Genomic DNA, 15,615 nt, shown 5'->3' on the forward strand with positions numbered 1-15,615 from the left:
CTTGAGGGGATGCAGTGTCTTCTGTTACGGTCTCTGTAGAAACTGATAACTTTTAAAAAGAGATTTTTTTCTTCCAGTTACTAGCTGAAGGAATGAAATTTCAAGATTTCACATTTTAAAACTTTTACTGTAACAAATGACCAAGAAACACTTTTAACTAAACAATATTTTATTTTTGTGGGCAACTTATACATTATATTACAGAGAGCAATGTTCCCTTTTTATACTTAACACACATTGTACTCTTCACAGAATTACAGTCCTTACAATAAAGAGTCCACAATTGCATCCCTGCTCTGCCTTGTATTAACTTTGAGTGACCATCTCCAGGCACTTTCCTCAGTTATCAGAAAGCTTTTTAAAACCATCATCAGTGGTAAAGCCTATTTCAATGATTCTTCTTTCCCCAGACAATGCCCAAACAAATCTCCCGGAATCCATAGAAGGATGCAGGATGCATTTCTCCAACTAGAGACTGTCTCCCTACTGCATCCAGCTGTGGTAGCTCTCAAAGCCTAGCAGCTTCTTCTCCCTGTTGACCACACAGAATTGCTGTCTGTCTGCAATATTCATTGATTTGTAGGCAAGCCTGTAATTTGATCTCAAAATGGCATCCTCTGCCCTCTTCCCCATGACAACGTGAAACACATGAACCTTGGGAAGAATTTTCCCCCCGTTGGGGGGGGGGGGAAAGTTCAAGAGTGGGTGTGTGGAGGCGCACCTCTGATCGGCGCCCCCAATTGGGGGCGCACCGTCATTTTATGTGGGCAGGCTAATTAAGGCCCGCCCAGCGTGACGTCGACAAGGAAGTGCTATGCACTCCCTATGCGGGCGCGGGGGAATTCCCTGAGCTGAGAGTTCGCTCTTTCGCACATGCGCACAAAAGAGGACATTCATCTCCCTGAGGCTAAGTGCTGCCTCAAGGAGATCGGCTCTACAGTAAAAAATGCTAAAAGCAGAAAAAAAAAATTCCCTGACATGTCCCCTCATGTGACAATATCACATGAGCTGGGGCATGTCCATCACTTTTAGTTACACTTTTATTAAATTTTAAAAAGCCTACATGAAACCTCATCCCACCCGTGGATGAGGTTTCATGCTTTTTCCAATGCCCGCTAGGCTCCCGGCCTGCCCACCAACCTTAAGGTTGGATGGGCAGGCCCATTAATTAGCTAAATGACTCTGTCAATGGCCTCAATTGGCCATTGACAGGTCGGCGGGCGCACAGCTGATTCGGCTGAGCCCCCGCCGACTTGCAAATTGAAATGAGGCGGGGTGACGTCAGGAGTTCCACCCAACGTCATCCCACGTCATTTTACGCGTTGGCGAGCGGGCCCCGCCCCCTGCTCGCTGACCAGGAATTCCTAGCCCTTGTTTCCAGATAGAAGTGCTAATTGCTACCCTTGATCCCAATTCCCTTTCATCCTGGAAGTAAATGGTCAGTTTACAGCCCAACTGTTTACAACCCAATACCAACAACACCTTTCTGGGACTTTTATAGATTCAGAGTCTGCTCATAGTAAACTCAGAGACTGCTGCCATTGTTTCCAAGCATAAATACATTGTACCTTCTTCTCAGTAAAAGAATCCCAGTCTTCCTTTGATCTCTAACAATCAAACCACCTACAGGTTTAATGTCAGGCATAGAACAGAACAGGTCACATGACCTCTTTCATTTACCCTAAATTTAAAGCTACAGTCTCAAAAGATAATAGTATTATAATCCGCATAATTATGACACTTCCCTAATCAGTGCTGCCACCCCTACCTCCTTTTTTCCCTTAATCGAGAAGCAGAATACTGCAGGTGCTGAAACCCAAAATAAAAACAGGAAATATTGGAAAAAAACTCAGCAGGTCAGGCAGCATCTGTGTAGAGAGAGAGAAAAAAAATTCACATTTCAGATCTGTGACCTTGCATCAGAACTGGGAAAAGTTAGAGATGTAATAGGTTTTGAGTAATGGGTGGGTGGCACAAGGACAAAACGAAGGTCTGTGCTAGGGTGGAAGACAGGAGAGACTGAATGATGAAAAAGTTAGTCCTCCGGGCCAAAGGGAAGGCTAATGGGGCAAGAAAAGAAATAAGGAAACAAAATATATGCTTAGAGCAGATGTGCTGCTGACTGCAAGAAACATAATGAAACAAGGAAAGAAAAGGAAAAAAAATGGGAACAGTGTTTATGGTCTGAAATTGTTGAACTCAATCTTGAGTCCAGAAGGCTGTAAAGTGCCTAATGGAAAGACAAGGTGCTGTTTCTGAAGCTTACGTTGAGCCTCACTGGAACAGTGCAGCAGGCCAAGGACAGAGATGTCAGTGTGAGAGCAAAGTGGAGAATTAAAGTTACAGACCACTAGAAGCTTGAGATTATGCCTACAGTAGGGAACCTCCCTAAGAGGCCATAAATTCCAGTTCTGTTGAGATGCAACCCATTCCTTTTGAATAGGTGCCTTCTGTCCCAGAACTGGTTCAATGCCTGAAAAATCTGAAACCCTCCCTCCAGCATCATGCTTCAAGCCAGGTATTGAGCACAGGGCACTGGGGGAATCCAAAGATTCGTTGTCATCAGTCCCTCGAAATGAGGATGAACTCTGTCAGGCTTTGTGATTTGTTTGTCCTCAGGTGACTCAGCAGGCCATATCTGGAGCCACAGGTCTTCGGATAGAGAGGACGAGAGCTGCCCTGACAAAAGAGTGTTCTCAAGCTCAGGTTCTACTCTCCTCCTTTCATCACTTTTCCACAGCAGAGTTTATGCAGTCAGTTTCCAAATGTTGCAGTTTATTGGATGAGGCACCACCACATGGCACAGTTAGTGACAAGTTCCTCCCACACACCAATGTCAACTTGTCCCTTTTTTACTGAAGCCTTCAGAGTGTCCGCAAAACATTTTCTCTGTCCTCCTCGAGGTCAGATGCCATCCTGAAGTTTTGAAAAGAGGATCTGCTTTGGAAGCCAATTATTTGGCCTGCGATTGCAGTGTCCAGACCAGTGGAGCTAATTTTGCATGATCATGGTTTCAATGCTGGAGGAATTGTCTTCAGTGAGGATGCTGGAGTTTGTTTCCTGTCTTCCCACTTTGAGTATCCTGTGGAGCCACCGCTGGTGGAAATTCAGCAGCTCCCAGAGGTGCCTTTGGTAGGTGACCCATGTCATATAAAAGGGTGGTGACAACTACAACACTTTAGGCTAAAGCCTTTGTCCTCTTATGGAGATCTCTGCTATTGAAGTCCTGGTTGCACAATTTTTAGAAAGCTGCTCTGACACAGCTGATGCTGTGCTGGATCTCCACTTGGATGGTGACCTTTTGCAAAAGGTAACTGCTGAGCTTTGAGAAATGTTCAATGACTTTTAAAGTTGCCCCATTGAAAACAATAGCTGGAGATGTAGGTGCTTGTCCGAGAGAGGGCTCCTGGAGGATTTTGGTCTTGCTGATGTTCAGTGAGAGACCAACCTTTTTATATGCGGAATTGAAGAGGCTGAGGGTGGCCTGAATGTCACTTGCAGTGTGGGCCACAACTCTGTAGTCATTGGCATATTGTAAGTTGTGGATATGCTGAAGGGGCACCCTAGTCTTGGCTGTCAGCCTTTTGAGGTTGAAAATCTTCCCATCAAGTCGAAACTCAATTATGGCCCCTTGTGGAAGTTGATTACAAATGGGTTCCATGACCAGGCTGAGGTAGATCATGAAGAGAAGAATGCTAACCACTAATATCCAAAGCTCAGAGAATGTTACATATCATCAAAAATAACTGTTGTGTGGAGAAGGCCAATGATTATATGAACATACGAACATACAAGTTATAAGCAGAAGTAGGCCACTCGGCCCCTCGAGCCGGCTCCGCCATTCAATAACATCATGGCTGATCTGATTGTAACCTCAACCCCACATTCCCACCTACCCCCAATAACCTATCACCCCCTTGCATATCAAGAATCTTTCTAGCTCTGCCTTAAAAATATTCCAAGGACTCTGCTTCCACTGCTTTTTGAGGAAGAGAGATCCAAAGACTCATGACCCTCTGAGAGAAAAAAATTCTCCTCTACTCTGTCTTAAATGGGTGACCTTTTATTTTTAAACAGTGACCCCTAGTTCTAGATTCTCTCACAAGAGGAAACATCCTTTCCACATCCACCCTGTTAAGACCTCTGAGGATCTTACATGTTTCAATCAAATTACTCTTCTAAACTCCAGCGGATACAAGCCTAGCCTGTCCAAAATGAAATCCAACACTACCGAGGCCTGCACAACATGCACAGCTTCTTCTGGGCCACCAAGTCCATCTATGAACCAAAAACAAACAGTCCCTCCCCCTCCCAGCTGAAGATGCCAATACTCTTCTCAAAGACAATGCAACTGTTCGAAACCATTGGAAAAGCACTACCGGAGTCTTCTCAATTGGGAGTCAACAGTATCAGATCAAAACAATCCCTCAACAGCTTGAGAGATTAAATTTGGGTATGCTGCCAGCACTTGCTGAAATACAAAGTTTATACAACGGATGAAGAATAACAAGGCATATGGTCTGGACAACATTCCTGCAGAAATCCATGAAGTTGGTGGTCATGAGCTCTTGCTCAAACCATTTTTCAAACACCTGGGAAGAAGGGGAACTACCTCCTAACTTACACAGTGCCATCATTGTTGCACTTTTCAAGAAGGGTGATAAATTTAAAATTTGTTCATGGGATGTGGACCACACCAACATTTATTGCCCAACCCTAATTGCCCTTGTTTAGAGGGCATTGCTGTGGGTCTGGAGTCACATGTAGGTCAGACCAGGTAAGGACAGCAGTTTCCTTCCTTAAAGGACATTAGAGAAGCAGATGGGTTTTTAATGACAATCGGCAATAGTTTCATGGTCATCGTTAGACATTTAATTCCAGATTTTTATTGAATTCAAATTTCACCATCGGCCATGGTGGTATTTGAACCTGCATCCGCAGAGCATTACCTGGGGTCTTCTGGAATACTGGTCCAATGACAATACCACTTTGCCACTGCCTAGAGGTACTAGAGGCATATATCTTCAGTCCACTGTGGGGAAGATTCCCACATGAATTCACCTGAACTGCCTGCTAGCCGTCAGTGAAGACAATACCCGGCAATAGTACTGAAGACTTGTGCTCCAGAACTATCTGCGCCCTTAACTAAGCTGTTCCAGTATAGCTACGACACTAGCATCTACCTGGCGACGTGGAAAATTGCCTAGGTATGTCCTGTACACAAAAAGCAGGACAAATCCAAACTGGCCAATGACTGCCCCATCAGTCTATTCTCGATCATCAATAAAGTGAAGGAAGGGGTCATTGACAGTGCTATCAAACAGCACTTAACTCAGCAATAACCTGCTCACTGACGCTCAGTTTGGGTTCTGCGAGGATCACTCAGCTCCTGAGTTACAGCCTTGTTCCAAACATCTCAATAGGTGAGGCGAGAGTGACTGTCCTTGACATCAAGGCAGCATTTGACCGAGTTTGACATCAAGGAGCCTTAGCAAAACTGAAGTCAGTGGGAATAATTCCACTTGTTGGAGTCATACCTAGCACAAAGGAAGATAATTGTGGTTGGTGGAGGTCAATTAGTTCAGGCCCGGGACATCACTGCAGGAGTTCCTCAGGGTAGTGTCCTAGGCCCAAACATCTTCAGCTGTTTCATCAATGACCTTCTTTCCATCATAAGGTCAATTTGTTGATGATTGTGCAATGTTCAGCACCATTCACAACTTCTCAGATACTAAAGCAGTTCATGCGCACATGCAGCAAGAATTGGACAATATCCAGGCTTGGGTTGATAAGTGACAAGTAACATTTATGCCACACAAGTGCCAGGCAATGACCATCCCCATCAAGAGAGAATCTAATCATCGCTCCTTGGCATTCAATGATATTACCATCGCTGAGTCCCCCACTATCACCATCCTGGGGGTTACCATTGACCAGAAATTGAACTGGACTAGCCATATAAATACTATGGGTACAAGAGGAGGTCAGAGGCTGGGAACTCTGAGGAGAGTACTCACTTCCTGACTCCCCAAAGCCTGTCCACCATCTACAAGTCAGGAGTATGATGGAATATTCTTCACTTGCCTGGATGAGTGCAGCTTCAACAACACACAAGAAACTCAACACCATCCAGGACAAAGCAACCTGCTTGATTGGCACTTCATCCGCCATATTAAACATTCATTCCCTCCACCACCAACGCACAGTGGTAGAAGTGTGTACTGTCTACAAGATGCAATGCAGGAACTCACCAAGGCTCCTTCGACAGCACCTTCCAAACCTGCAACATCTACCATCTAGAAGGACAAGGGCAGCAGATGCATGGAAACACCACCACTTCCAAGTCACACACCATCCTGACTTGGAACTATATTGCTGCTCTTTCACTGTCGCTGGGTCAAAATCCTGGAACTTCCGTCCTAACAGCAATGTGGGTGTACCTACACCACATGGACTTCAGCGGTTCAAGAAGGCAGCTTACCACCACCTTCTCAAGGGCAATTAGGGATAGGCAATCAATGCTGGCCCAGCCAGGAAAGCCCACATCCCATGGACAAATCACAGAATTACAGAATTTTAACAGTGCAGAAGGAGGCCATTCGTCTGCATGGCTCTCTGAAAGAGCATTTTATCTAGTCTCACTTCCCTGCCTTATTCCCACAACCTTGCACATTCTTCCTTTTCAGATAGCAATCCAATTCTCTTTTGAATCCCTCGATTGAACCTGCCTCCACCACCTTCTCAGGAAGTTCGTTCCAGACTCCAACTGCCCTCTAGGTGAAAGAATTTTTGCTCACATCACTTTTACTACTTTTGCCAATTATTTTGAATCGATGCATCTAGTTCTTGATGTTCTCTTGAGTGGGAACAGTTTCTCACTATTTACCCTGTCCATATCCCTCAAGATCTTGCATATCCCTATCAAGTCTCCTCTAAGCCTTTTCTCCAAGGAAAACAGTCCCAACCTCTCCAGTCTATCCTCATAGCTACAGTTCTTTATTCCTGGAATCATTCTTCTGAATCTCCTCTGTATCCTCTCCAATGCCTTCACATCCTTCCTCAAGTATAGCACCCAGACTAGACACTGTACTCCAGATGAGGCCTAACTAGTGTCTTGTACAAGTTCAACGTGGCCTCCTTACTCAATCCCCTATTAATAAAGCCTAAGATGATATATGCTTTATTAAATGCTCTCTCAACATGTCCCGCCATCTTCAATTAATTATGTACATATACACCAAGTTCCCTCTGTTCCTGCACCTCCTTTAGAGTTTCTCCCTTTATTTTATACTGTCTCTCCACATTCTTCCTGCCAAAATGAATCACTTCACACTTCTCTGCATTGAACTTCATTTGCCACTTGTCTGCCCACTCCACCAACATGCCTATGTCCTTTTGAAGTTCAAGACTATCTTCCTCACAGTTGACAACATTTCCAATCATCATGTCATCTGCACATTTTGAAATCATGCCCTGAACAGTACAGTCTAGGTCATTAATATACATATCAGGAAGTGCTAGGGTCCCAACACTGACCCCTGGGCAACACCACTACAAACCTTCCTCTAATCTGAAAAACAACCATTTATCACTTCACACTGTTTCCTGTCACTCAGCCAATTTCTTATCCAAATGCCTAATTTCCATTTTATTCCATGAGCCAGAATTTTGCTCACAAGTCTGTCATTTGGGACTGTATCAAATGCATTTTAAAAATCTATATACACTACATCAATAGCATTGCCCTTAACAACCTTCTCCGTTACCTCAAAAACTCTAGCAAATTAATTAGACATGAATGAATCCATGCTGGCTTTCCTCAATTATCCTGCATTTGTCTAAGTGACTATTGATTTTCTCCCAAACTATAGTTTCCAAAAGTTTCCCTATCACTAAAGTCAGACTAACTGGTCTGTAGCTGCCAGCTTTATCCTTGCATCCCTTCTTGAACAAAGGTGTAACATTCACAGTTCTCCAGTCAACTGGCACCACCCCTGTGTCTAAGAAAGGCTGGGGGATTATCACTAGTCCCTTGCAATTTGCACTCGCACTTCCCTCAGTACCCTTGGATCCATCACATCCCATCCTGGTGCCTTATCAATTTTAAGACTTTATAGCCTTTCTAACACCTCCTCCTTGTCAATTGTAAATTCTGCTAGTGTGCTAGTTACCTCCTCTCTGACCCTGGCCTGGGTAGCATCTTCTTCCTTTTTAAAAACAAATGCAAAGTATTCATTTAATACCTCCGCTATTTCTCCTGCCTCCATGTGCAAGTCCCCTTTTTTATCCCTAATCGGCGCTACTCTTTCTTTTACCATCCTTTGAATATTTATATGCTTATAGGAGACCTCGGGATTCCCTTTAATGTTAGCTCCTAGCCTCTTTTCATGCTCTCTCCTTACCCCCCTTCTTGTCCTTCTATATTCAGCCTGATTCTCCATTGTATTTTCTACCTGACATCTGTTGTATGTGCACTTCTTCCTTATCATCTTCATCTCTATCTCTGTCATCATCCAGGGCATTCTGGATTTATTTTTCCTACGTTTCCCCTTCAAGGGAATATACCATGACATTGCCTGCAATACTTTTTCTTTGAAGGTGGCCCATTGTTCAGCCACTGTCTTTTCTGCTAACATTTGATTCCAACTCACTTAACTCAGATGCATTCTCATTCCATTGAAGTTGGCTTTCCCCCAGTTAACTATCCCTGCTCTGGGTTGTTCCTTGTCCTTTTCCATGGACAACCTAAGCTTTATGATACAATGGTCTCTGTCCCCTAAATGCTCTCCCACTGATATTTGATCCACTTGAGCCAACTTATTCCCCAGAACTAGGTCTAACAGTGCCTTCCCTCTCGTTGGACTGGAAACATACTGCTGCAGAAAATTATCTTGACCACATTGCAGGAACTTTTGCCCCTCTTGTCCCTTTGCACTATTCCTATCCCAGTCTATATTTGGATAATTGCAGTCTCCCATTATTATACTCTATATTTCTTGCGCCTCTCTGTAATTTCTTCACAAATTTGTTTCTCTACATCCCTTTCACTGGCTGGTGGTCTATATACTACTATATATTACATAAATTAATGTTATTGAACCTTTTTCATTCCTTACCTCTAGCCAGAGAGACTCCGTCCTTGACCCCTCTGGAGACCTCCTCTCTCTCCAGTATTGTAATATCATCTTTAATCAATACTGCCACTCCCTCCCCTTTTCTTCCTTTTCTATCTCTCCTAAAGACCTTGTTCCCAGGAATATTTAAGACCCAGTCCTGCCCTTCTTTGAGCCAGGTCATTGTTATAGCAATAATATCATAATTCCATTTGTCAACCTATGCCTGTAGTTCATCGATCTTATTGACCACACTCCATGCATTCACATACATGCACATTAACCCTGATTTAGGCTTTTTTACTTTCCTCCTTGCTCTGACCCCATCTAATGACTTACTATAGCCCACTCTAATTCTATCAAACTCTCCAAGTATTCTATTTAGCTTGATACTACTCTCTCATATATCATCCTTATCAGTTAATACTTCTCTACTTCCCACTGCCAGTTTTTCTCCTCTCCTCTCTGAATTTCCTCTCAGGTTCCCTGCCAAGCTAGTTTAAACCCTCCCAAACAGCACTAGCAACGCCCCCCCATGAGGACAATAGCCCCAATCCTGTTAAGGTGCAGGCCCCACCTGCCCCAGAACTGATCCCAATGCCTCAGAAATCTAAAGTCCTCCCTCCTGCTCCATTTCTCCAGCCACGTCTTGAACTGCTCAATCTTCCTATTCTTATGCTTACTAGCACGTGGCACTGAAAGTAATCCTGAAATTCCTGCTTTTTAATTCCCTTTTTAACTCCCTAAAATCTGCTTTCAGGACTTCATCCCTTTTCCTACCCTATGTCATTCATCCCAATGTGGACCATGACCTCTGGCTGTTCACCCTCCCCCAAAAGAATGTCCTGAAGCTGCTCTGTGACATCCTTGACCCTGGCACCAGGGAGGCAACTTACCATCCTGGAGTCACATCCATGGCTGCAGAAACACCTGTCTGGTCCCCTAGTAATGGAATCCCCTACTACTATAGCACTTCCACTCTTCCACCTCCTCTCCTGTGCAGCTGAGCCATCCGTGTTGCCACAAGGACTCTTGCTATAGTCCTCTGATGAACCATCTCACTCACCAGTATCCAAAATGGAAAAGCAGTTAGATGGATGTCAAGCAAGGCTGTGTGAATCCACAGATTACTACTCTTGAGGTCCTACTTTTTAACCTCCTCCTTAGCTCCTGAAAATCTGACCTTAGGATCTCAATGCCTGACCGCTCTATGTCGACGGTACCAACGTGTACCGCAACACCTGGCTCGCTCCATTCCCTATGTAGAATATCCTGAACCCTTTCCATCATGTCCTTTATCCCAGCACCAGGGAGGTAACACACAGTACAGATCTCAGGATGGTGGTTACAGAAACACCTGTCAGTCCTCTAACTATGGAATCTCCTATAACAACTGCATTTCTACACTTTGTTGTTTCCTTCTGTACAGTTCCTTGCCAATTGGTGCCAAGGACTGGATTGAACTTTTTCATAGTATCATGACTCCCCACAACAGTTCAGTACAAGAAGTTAAGAGATAAATTAAAATGCAGGAGCTCAAATGTAGTAATCTCAGAATTACCCCCAGTTCCACGTGCTAGCCAGAGCAGGAATAAAAGGATAAACCAAATGAACACGTGGCTGGAGGGATGGTGTAGTCGGGAGGCATTCAGGTTCTTGTGGCACTGGGACCGGTTCTGGGGAAGGTGGGACCTGTACAAACCGGACAGGCTGCACCCAGGCAGAGCTGGGACCAGTGTCCTTGTGGGGGCTTTTGCTAGTTCTGTTGGGGAGTATTTAAACTAGTGTGGCAGGGGGATCGGATCCCAGGAGTAGGATCAGATAGGTCAGATTCAGATCAGAAAAATGGAGGTAAAACATTAGCTAGGGACATTGTGATAGACATGGAGTTACAGGAGAAGCAAAGTTTACAAAGTGTCCAGCAAGGGAAATTGACTGGGTTAAACTGTTTATACTTCAATGCAAGGAGTATTACAAACAAGGTAGATGAGTTAAGGGCACAGGTAGACACATGGCAGCAGGGTGTCATTGCTATAATGGAGACCTGGCTAAAGGAGGGACAAAACTGGCAGCTTAATATCCCTGGTTATAGAGTCTTCAGACACGATAGAGTAGGAGAAAAAAAAAGGAGGGGGTGTGCGTAGCACTAATGGTTAAAGAATCAATTCCAGTTGTGAGAAAGGATGATATACTAAATGGGTCAACAAACGAGGCTTTATGGATTAAGTTTAGAAATAAAAAGGGGGCAGTCACACTACTGGGAATATGCTACAGACCCCCAAATAGTGAAAGGGAGATAGAAGAACAAATATGTAGGCAAATTTCTGCTTGTAAGAACAAGAGGGCAATAATAGTAGGAGACTTCAACTATCCAAATATCAACTAGGATTCAAAAAATATAAGGGGCACTGAGGGAGAAAAATTCATGCAGTGTGTCCAGGAAAATTTTTTCAACCAATTAGTGACAAACCCAACAAGAGGAGATGCAATTCTAGACCTAGTCTTGGGGAATGAAGAAGGCCAAGTGGGTGAAGTGACAGTTGGCAACCATATCGGGGACAGTGATCACAATTCAGTTAGTTTTAGTATTACCATGGAAAAGGACAGAGATAAGGCAGGAGTCAAAGTCTTGAACTGGGGGAAGGCAAATTTTGCAGAAATGAGAAGGGACTTGGCTAAGGTGGACTGGACAGCACTGCTGGAGGATAAAACAGTGGAAAACCAGTGGGAAGCACTAAAAAGCGAGATCCTAATTGTATAAAGTAGACATGTGCCCTACAAAAATAAGAGTAGTACTGCCAAATCTAGACCCCGCTGGTTGCCTAGAGGAATACAGGGGAAGATCAAACAGAAAAAGAAAGCATACGATAGGCACAAAGAACTAAGCACTGCAGATAGCCTAGACGATTATAGGAAGTGCAGGGACAAAGTAAAAAAGGAAATAAGGAAATCAAAAAAAGGGCATGATAAAAGATTAGCAAGCAAAGTTAAAGATAACCCAAAGATGTTTTACCAATACATTAATGCTAAAAGGTTAGTTAAGGAAAAAGTGGGACCTATCAGAGATGAAGGTGGAAACTTGTATGTAGATGCAGAGGCTGTGGGAAGGGTTTTAAATGAATAGGGATGATGTAGATATAGTAGTCCAGGAGGAACACTGCGAGATATTGGACGGGATAGTCATAAAGAGAGAGGAAGCACTTGAAGGGTTGAAGTCCTTGAAAGTTGATAAGTCACCAGGGCCAGGTGGATTGTTTCTGAGGCTGCTGAAGGAAGTCAGGGAGGAGATAGCAGAATATCTGAGGATGATTTTCCAATCTTCACTAGATACAGGGGTGGGGGGGACTGGAGGACTGGAGAAATGCAAACGTAGTTCCATTGTTTAAAAAGTGATCAAAGGAAATGCCAAACAATTATAGGCCAGTTAATCTTATATCGGTGGTGAGCAAATTAGTAGAATCAACCCTGAGAGATAGGATTAACTGTCATGTGGAAAGGCATGGACTAGTCAGGGATGGTCAGCATGGATTTGTTAAAGGAAGGTCTTGCCTCACAAATTTGATTGAATTCTTTGAGGAAGTGACAGGAAGGATTGATGAAGGTAGTTCAGTGGATGTTGTGTACATGGATTTTAGCAAGGCATTTGACAAGGTCCCACATGGCAGATTGGTCAGGAAAGTAAAAGCCCATGGGATTCAGGGTAATGTGGCAAACTGGATAAAAGGTTGGCTTTGTAACAGGAAACAAAGGGTGATGGTCGATGGATGCCCTTGCAAATGGAAAGTTGTCTCAAGTGGCGTTCCATAGGGCTCGGGGTTGGGACCCTTGCTGTTTGTGTTATATATTAATGATTTGGATGTGAACATGGGGGGCACTATTGGGAAATTTGCAGATGACACAATGATTGGCCGAGTAGTGGATAGTGTAGAGGATAGCCATAATTTCCAAAACGATATAGATGAGTTGGTGGAGTGGGCGGTAAAGTGGCAGATGGATTTTAACATAGAGAAGTGTGAGGTCATACATTTAGGGAGATCAAACAGTTACAGGGATTACACAATAAATGGGAATATACTAAGAGGGGTAGATGAAGTGAGAGATCTTGGCGTACAAGTACACAGGTCCCTGAAAGCAGCAGTTCAAGTAGACACGGTTGTAAAGAAGGCATATGGAATGCTCTCCTTCGCTGGCAGAAGTATAGAATATATAAGTAAGGATATAATGTTGGAATTGTATAAAACACTGGTGAGGACATAACTGGAGTATTGTGTGCAGTTCTGGTCACCACATTACAGGAAGGACGTAATAGCTCTGGAGAGAGTGCAGAGGAGGTTTACAAGAATGTTGCCAGCGTCAGAAAAGTGTAGCTACGAGGAGAGATTGGATAGGTTGGGGTTATTTTCCTTAGAACAAAGAAGGCTGAGAGGTGACTTGATTGAGGTATACAAAATTATGAGGGGAATAAATAGAGTGGACAGGATAAAGTTGTTTCCCTTGATGGAGAATTCTAGAACCAGGGGACGTAGATTCAAGATAAGTGGTAGAAGGTGTAGGGGGAACATGAGGAAGAACGTTTTTACGCAGAAGGTAGTGGGTGTCTGGAGTTCGCTGCCCAAGTTGGTGGTAGAGGCAGAAACTCTAAACTCTTTTAAAAAGTACCTGGATCTGCACCTTAAGTGCTGTAAGCTGCAGGGCTATGGGCCAGGCGCAGGAAGGTGGGATTAGAAAGGGCACCTGGGTGTCCTTGGGCTGGCATGGACAAGATGGGCCAAATGGCCTCCTTCTGTGCTGTAACTTTTCTATGGTTCTATGGCTCTAATGTTTAATACTGAGTACCTGTTTGAGAGTAACACACACACTGAAAACTCCTCTACTTCCGGTCTCTTCCTACTCTTCCAGATGGCACCCACCTACTATCCTGACTTCTCACTGCCTGTGCGGTGACCACCTCCTGGAATGTATGATCTAGTGAACTCTCATCCTCCGTGATACTCCACAGTGAATCCACATGCCCATTGAGCTCGGAAATCCTGAGCTCATCCTGAAGCAGTTGGAAACTCTTGCTACACACATGGTCACCCAGGACACGCAAAGTGTATTGAAGTTCCCATGTGTGGGATGTGCTAGGCAGCAGCTCACTGCTGCATTAAGGGGGCTGGAGGGTTCTTGCACAGCTGCACTGACCCTGATAACCCACTGAAAAGTCTATTGGCTTTTGGGCATTTTCCGTTTTCCACAGTTGTAGAGTCTAATCGATTGCACCCATGTGACAATGGAAACTCCCTCAGACCAGCCCTTCATAAACAGGAAGGGCTTCTAGCTATCAAAGTCCAAGCGGTCAGTGACCACTGGAAGCGCAACCTGCAGGTATGTGCTTGTTTCCCAGGGAGCACTCATGATGCCTAGGTACTTCGAAACTCCCAGGTGCCATGGTGTTCCAGCTCCCCCACATCTTCAGGGATGGATCCTTGGAGACAAGGGGCACCCAGTCAAGATGTGGCTGATGATGACTGTGAGGAACCCTCACACTGCAGCCTGCCATGGGTCGACCAAGGCCAAAATCAGGCAGACTATTGGCCTACTGAAGATGAGATTCCGTTGCCTATCCTGTTCTGGTGGAGCGTTGCAATATGCCCCAGCAAGGGGTTCCCAAATTATACAAAAACAAAATACTGCAGATACTGGAAATCTGAAATAAAAACAAAAAATTCGGGAAATACTCAGCAACTCAGGCAGCATCTGTGGAGAGAAAGTGGGTGAACTTTTCAGGTCGAGATGGTTTTTCATCAGAACTGGACAGTCACTGAATAAAGGGTGCAGGAATAGTTGTACCAATACTATTTAATGAGACACAACCACCAATCGTTAACATGTAAAGTCTAACCACTGTGCCACCTTGGTGCCATCAAGGTGCTGTTTCTAAGGTTCCGCCAAAGGGTCCATCAAGGTTCCCCGGCAGCTGACGTGGAGGCAGGCTGCTGCCCTGTGGCCTGAAATGACCTTGACAGCTGTCCTCTGTCTACCTGAGGCTTTGAGACCCCCGGCATGCTGAGGGTCTCCTGTCTCAGGGAGGTGCCTCCTCCATGGCTGGAAGAGTTTGGGTCACTGGCAGTGAATGAAGAGTGCTTGTTCACTCTTGGAGCACCTTGAGAAGAACTCCTAGATGCAGCAGGCTAATGTTCCTTCTCCCTCTTGCTTTGGAATGGCACCTGCCTTCCTACAGGAGAGGGAGGGGCATCTCAAAGGGAGTCCAGGCACCTTGTCCCCCCTCTCCACTGGCCACTGCTACCTGCATACGTACATACAAATTCGGAACAGGAGTAGGTCACTCGGCATCTCAAGCCTGCTCTGCCATTCAATAAGATCATGGCTGATCTGAATGTAACCTTAACCCCACATTCTTGCCTAACCCTGATAATCTTTCACTCCCTTGTTAAATCAAGAATCCATTTAACTCTGCCTTAAAAATGTTCAAAAACTCTGCTTCCACCGCCTTTTGAGG

The 15,615-nt window shown here is 44.6% G+C and overlaps 1 protein-coding gene across 1 annotated transcript in view; it reads left to right on the forward strand.

The window, feature by feature from the left end:
* Positions 1 to 15,615, forward strand: part of LOC144678705 (tomoregulin-1-like) — a 346,693-nt gene that overhangs the window by 204,273 nt on the left and 126,805 nt on the right. The window lies entirely within an intron of this gene.

Source organism: Cetorhinus maximus, chromosome 3, assembly GCF_964194155.1.
Source record: "Cetorhinus maximus chromosome 3, sCetMax3.hap1.1, whole genome shotgun sequence".
In the NCBI taxonomy this organism is placed as follows: Eukaryota; Metazoa; Chordata; class Chondrichthyes; order Lamniformes; family Cetorhinidae; genus Cetorhinus; species Cetorhinus maximus.